This window comes from Rhinolophus sinicus, linkage group LG12 (assembly GCF_036562045.2).
Source record: "Rhinolophus sinicus isolate RSC01 linkage group LG12, ASM3656204v1, whole genome shotgun sequence".
Taxonomy (NCBI): Eukaryota; Metazoa; Chordata; class Mammalia; order Chiroptera; family Rhinolophidae; genus Rhinolophus; species Rhinolophus sinicus.
The window spans coordinates 32682200-32688871 of NC_133761.1; the positions used below are offsets into that span (position 1 = coordinate 32682200).

The 6672-nt window shown below is 41.9% G+C and overlaps 1 pseudogene; it reads left to right on the forward strand.

Moving 5' to 3' along the window:
• Nucleotides 1-5240: 5240 nt before the first annotated feature.
• On the forward strand, nt 5241-5701 carry LOC109436426 (ubiquitin-ribosomal protein eS31 fusion protein; annotated as a pseudogene).
• Nucleotides 5702-6672: the final 971 nt, after the last annotated feature.

A 6672-nucleotide genomic window follows, 5' to 3' on the forward strand; every position in this document is an offset into this window, starting at 1 on the left:
CAGAGAAATTAGGGCAGAACCAGTTTGGAATAGTTATAAAAGAGTGAAGCTGATGAGTGATTTTAAGCATGTGGAATTTAAGTGAAATGTGAAGATATCCTGTAAACAGCTAGAAATACAGAATAAGAAGGCAGGTGAGAAATCAGAATCAGAGCTGATGTTGCCAGGATCTTTACTATAGAATTTAAATAAAGTCCAAACTGTTGATCATGCTTAACCCTCATCTCCCCTACATTGGCCTAAGCCACAAATGTACTCTTATAGGACACCAGCTGGGTGGGTGTTTTCAGGCCCCCTGCTCAGTCTCTGCACTTTCTGGGACATATGATTGCTCTCTCCTTACCTGGAATGCTCTCCTACTTTCCCAGCTCCGCTTCCCAACAACCCCACACCCCAATTTCCACTCCGCCTTCAGATCTTATGTTAGATGTTTCTTCCCTGACTGCCTCCCCCTTACACACACACACACACACACACACACACACACACACACACGCCTGTGTTAGTTTAGTTGCCCTCTATGAGCTTCCAGAGTACTTAGTACTTAGTTCTCCCATCACACCATATAAAAAATTCTGCTTACTTGTCTGCCCACCCAACTCAAGTTTAAGTTTCCCAAGGGCAGGCATTGCATCCTTTCTGCTCATTTTTATATTCCTAATTGCACATAGTAGGCCCTCAATAAATTGAATAAACAAATAAATTATACAGTGTTGAATATAGGTGAGATCACAGTACATAAAGCTATTTAAAGGTATGTCTTAAAAAAAGGATGATAGTTGATACTGTCAAATAGTGATAGTTGATGCTAGTTGATACTTCAAATAACAAGCTTGGAAGTGCCTTGAAAAATTAATTCTCTGTTATGTATGTCTACCTTGTGGAATGGATATGCAGAGGTTATGGTGATGTATTCTGATGTGGTTTTTCTGGTGAGACATGCAAGAGTAAAGCACACACATGTGGATGGTAAACCGATCTTGTAAGAAGCCAGAAGCCATTCTCCAGGGCAACCACCTGAGAAAGAAGTGGGTCCTCAGACAGGAAGTAGAGCCGAGGGGTGGACTTGAAGGGGGTGGAAGGAGAGCCTTTATCTGGTTTTCTTGATGTGGAGCTGTGCTTTCCAGTATAGTGGCCACTAGACACGTGCAGCTGTTGAACACTAGAAATGTGCTGGTCTGAACTGAGATGTGCTGCAGTGTAGAATACGTACTGGATTTCAAACTCAGTACAAAAAATATAAATAGTTAATTAATATTTTTGTGTTGATTGTATGTTGAAATGATTAATATTTTGGATTAGTGGGTTAACTGAAATACATTGTTAAAATTAATTTCACCTGTTTCTTTTTAATGTGACTACTAAAACTTTTTAAATTCCATATGTGGCTCATATTGTATTTTTATTGGACAATGCTGGTCTAGACTTAAGAGGAGGTCTAGATATCTCTGAATGTCCTCCTAGGTGGAGCTGTTTGTAAAGCAGCAGGTAGAACTGGCCTGCTACATATGTGCTGGGCATTCTGCTAGGTAATGGAGCTACAGGATAAACCAGGTGGGGATGGCCCGTCCTCATCAAGCCCACCATCTACGTAGCTGCGTGAATCACCCCATCTCCCCAGTCGGGAGATTTCCCTTCCACTGCTGCCATCCTTGGGGAAAAGATGGTCAAAGAAAGCTCAAATATTGCTATTGTTTTTGTTTGTTATCATAATTAAATTCGTTGATGGTTTTACTCTGTATCAGACACAGGTTAAGTATTTTTAATGCCTGTCTCATGAAGCTTCATTAATAATCCTGCAAAGCAAGAACTATTGTTATTCCCATAAAGAGGAAAAAACTGAAGCTTGGGGAAATAAAATAACTTGCCTAGGGCCACACAGCTGGTTAGGGACAAAGCCCAGATTGAAACAGAAATCTGCTTGAATCCAGTATACACTGCTTTTCATTTCCTTACAAATGCACAGGAACAGTCACACTAATGTCTCCAGCTTGTGGAAATTTACTACGTGTAGGCACTGTCCTAGGACTTCATACTTACATATTTAATCCTCACAATAACCTTAAGGAGTGTTGCTCTTGTTGTTTTTTTATTAATGTACCTATTATAGGATACCTCAGATATTGTGGGTCCTGTTCCAGATCACCACAATAAAGCGAGCTCCATGAATTTTTTGATTTCCCAGTGCATATAAGAGTTATGTTTACACTATACTGTAGTCTATTAAGTGTGCAATAACATTATGTCTAAAAACACAATGTACATACCTTAATTAAAAAACACTTTATAGTTAAAAATGCTGGTGCTAAAGTGTTAATGCTAAAAAACACAGGTTTGCCACAAAACTTCAATTTGTAAAAAAATGCAATATCTGAGAAGTGCAATAAAACAAAGTATGTCTGCACACAAACGAAACTGAATCGCAGAAAAGTGAAGTCACTTGCACCAGATCGTTCAGCTACTCAGACGTATTATTTGCATCTTAGTTCTCCTGCATTTAAAGTTCTCTAACTAGGCTATCTCTCTAAAGTACCCATAAAAGATCTATTTTTCAAAGTGTTTGGCAGGTAAAAGCCAACCTTCTTTGATTAGAGATTACCCGATGTCCCAAGACATTTTAGGGAGAGGGATTAGTACCTCCCTAGAAGGGTTGGTGTCACTTCCTTTCAGTAACCAGGAGAGACGGTAAACTACTGACTGTCAGGTGGCAAAGCGTACCATGTTGTCGTGCTGGAGACCCGGCTCGCTGCGCCATTTGTTGGGTGGGGCGGCCTGCGGGGTCTCTGCTCCCGCTCCCCACACAAGAACGCAGGATATGGTGAGGCCAAAAAGGAACACCCACGGAGCCATAGGTAGGGGAGTCATACCGCTATGGTCTCACTGGAGGCTGAGTTCACTGGACGTGCGACCTGCTGTCTGTTTTTTTGCCAACCGACCAACGACTCTCCTCCACTCTCCTCGGCTCCTCTACTCTCCTCCGCTCTCCTCGGCAGTCCTCGGCCGTCCTCGGCTCTCCTCCGTAGCCGCAGCAGTTATATTAGCGGCCAATTGGCTAACTGGCCACAGCCGATGGCCAACCAGCCACAGCCGACGGCCATCCACTACCCGAGCCAGCACCCCTCCACGTGAGGCCGAGCCTGTAAACTACTTTCTGGGGCTCCGTCCCCACACATGTCTCATTGACATGCAGTTTCCATGTGTCCCCAAAGCACTCAGGAAGAGCCCACATTGTGCCCAGCACTGACCAGGGCCCTGGGACAGAAGTACCAGACCTGCCCCTATTTGGTTTATAATCCAGCGCACGCCAGTGCTGTGCCCCCAGATAAACAGGACAAACAGTGTAAAAATGGCATTAAGTCTGCAAATGAAAACAGGTAGGCTGCTTTTCTTCTTTTAACCATGTGCAAATCCAGAAGGGCTTTTCAGAGGACTTCTGTGTAACAGCAGTGATATTTGACCGGCTAAGCATGTTTAGGAAGTCGTGTTTGAGGAAGAAAATGCCTTCAGGGGATGTGACGACACTCCACACTGATCCTGGGAATTTTCACACACAGTGAAATAATTTTAATTAGCAATCTGGGCCTAAATCTGTTCCTGGGTGCTGCTCTCCAGACACGAAACTGTTCAATGGCACAAGTGCCCACCAAGCCATGACTCACTGCCTATCCCTGAGCACACATTTGCACCTTGCACTTTTGTTAGGGGTATTCTCTATTTCTAACATAGTCTCTCTACTTCCCGTCACTTATTTTGGTCACATTCTTCCCTCAGGCTCTGCCCAAGGATCACAATCTTCTTGAAGCCTTTTCAGACCATGTTGAGCCTGCTGATCAGTTAGTTCTTCTTCCGGAATCTAAGATTAATGTCCTTTTGCAGTTAGCACTTAGCGATCTAGTTCATACTTAGTTTATACTTCTTTATCTTTTTATATACGTGTTCTATCTCCTCAGCTGAAATTACGCCACTCCAAGCAAGGGACAAATCTAGTTTCCCCATGAATTACAAATGTCTTCCCAGTACAGAGCCATGTGTACCCCATACATTCAGTAACCTTTGGATGTTGATGATGGTGATGACAGTGAAAATGATAATTATGACAGACAAGAAGGAGCAGGGGAGGATGAGAAAGGTAGAAAATAAATTCTATTCAAGAATGGTCACAGGGACGCCACTTAGCTCAGTTGGTTAGAGCGAGGTGCTCTTAAAAACAAGGTTGCTGATTCAGTCCTCACATGGGCCACTGTGAGCTGCACCCTCCACAACTAGATTGAAACAACTACTTAACTTGGAGCTGATGGGTCCTGGAAAAACACACTTAAATTTAAAAAAAAAAAAAAAAATGTTTTTAAAAAAGAAGAAGAAGAATGGTCACAGAAATCTACAGAAGAAATTTGATTACTATAGAGATCACACTCGAGGCCAAATAAAAATTATAGAAATGATCACATTTATGTCTCTGAAACTTCTGTCCGCCAGATTTGTCACATCTGGTGTTGTAAGCCATTTCATCAGTGTTAAATGCAAAACGAGACTGACTCTTTATTTTATTCCTTGAGGAGCTCAATTAACCACTGTGATAGTTCATTTTATCAGTCAACTTGACTGGGCCACAGGGTGCCCAGGTATTTGGTCAAATGTTATTCTGGGTGTGTCTGTGGAGTGTTTCTGGATGAGACCAGCATTTGAGTTAGTAGATTGAGTGAAGCTGATTGATCTTCCTAATTTGGGTGGGCCTCATCCAATCATCTGAAGGTTTGAGTAAAAAAAAAGACTGAGTAAGAGGGAACTTCTGCTGCCTGACTGTTGAACTAGACATTGGTGTTTCCCTTTCTTCAGACTTGAACTGAAATATCAACCAGCAGTGAACATTAGCTAAGTAATTTAGCTTCTGTAAATTGAAATTTTTGCTTTTGCTTTTTAAAAATGCAAATTTTAAAAATGTTTTTAAGAAACACAAAGTTACTTCACAGAGCTTTTGTAAAGATCAAATGAAATAGCAGATGTGAGAGTGTTTGTAACTATAAACTGGAAGGGAAAAGTGATACCAGGATGTGGGTATCACCTCTTGACCTCGGATTTGTGGCCATTTGTCTAACCCTATATTTCTTACTTCAGGGCATTTTTGTTTAGCAATTACATCTAAAATATGTTGTGTTGACACCTAAAATTAAATATTTTATTTCTAAAATTAAGATTCTTATCCTTTCCAATCCACCGTCTGCAGTGGAATCACCGCCAAGATGCAGATTTTCGTCAAAACCCTTACTGGGAAGACCATCACTCTCAAGGTTGAACCCTCGGATACAACAGATAATGTAAAGGCCAGGATCCAGGATAAGGAAGGAATTCTTCCTGATCGGCAAAGACTGATCTTTGCTGGCAAGTAACTGGAAGACGGATGTACTTTGACTACAACATTCAAAAAGAGTCAACTCTTCATCTTGTGTTGAGACTTAGTGATGGTGCTAAGGAAGAAGAAGTCTTACACCACTCCCAAGAATAACAAGCATAAGAGAAAGCAGATTAAGCTGGTTGTCCTGAAATATTGTAAGATTTCAGGATGAGAATGGCAAAATCAGTCACCTTCATCGGAGTGCCCTTCAGATGAATGTGGTGCTGGAGTTTGTATGGCCAGCCACTTCAACAGACATTGGCAAAGGTTGTTCTGACCTATTGCTTCAACAAACCAGAAGACAAGTAATTGTATATGGGTTAATAAAAGACATGAATTAACATTAAAAGATGATTCTTATCTAACTTCCCTCAATACCTTCTCCGGTTCATGAATGGCCTCATCAGTGACAAACTTATTAGGTGGTAAAATGTGAGGGATAATTTTTCATGCCTTAACTTCATCTGTCCAAATTCTTCCCCCTTTGACAAATAACACTTTTTGGGTTACCATGTCATGTTACCAGGAAAGTCCATTTGGAAAGCAAATAATGCAGAAGGAGGAGATACCTTATGTTAATATCTTGGCTTGGATTCATTCCCAGATGCCTCTTTGAAAGTAGAGCGCAAAGGAATGAGACATGAGACAGTACAATGAAAGATAAGGCAGAGACAGAGAGAGATGTTGGTGTACTGTTTGGTAGGACTGGGCTAGGTGAAACAGCCTTTGAAAGTCCTACACAGTAAGACATCAATAAAGACAGGAGAGGCAGGGTAGAGATAGAGGACAGGCCATAAGGGATGGGGAAGGAAAGAGGTCTCAAAAGAAGTCAAGAAAAGGTCAGAGTCCTAAAAGGGGGTGGGCACTAAATTAACATGTTGTCAATTGAATACTTGTGTTTAGGGCTGGCTCTGTTTCTATTTCTCCAGGCCTGAGACCAGATATTCTTATCTGCGCTCTCCTCCCTTGGCCTCTCTTACCTCCCTTGTGATCTCTTATCAAACTCTGATGTTTTAAATTCCACGTTGCTTGGATCTTGCCTTCACGCCCATATGGTTCCCAAAAATGAAATTCGCTGCAGGCCCTGAGGGTCACACCAGGACTGTGCTCCACCTTTTAGCCTGGTTCCACCCTGGAAGGATCTCTCTCACTTTGAGAATCATCTGCCTCTAGTGAGGATAATCCCAACACTCCCCACCCCAAAGCCTCCTGTAGCTTCAAAGTGATGCTCAAATAAATAAAACTCCTGGCTCTCCCTTAACAGACTCCTAACTTGTTCC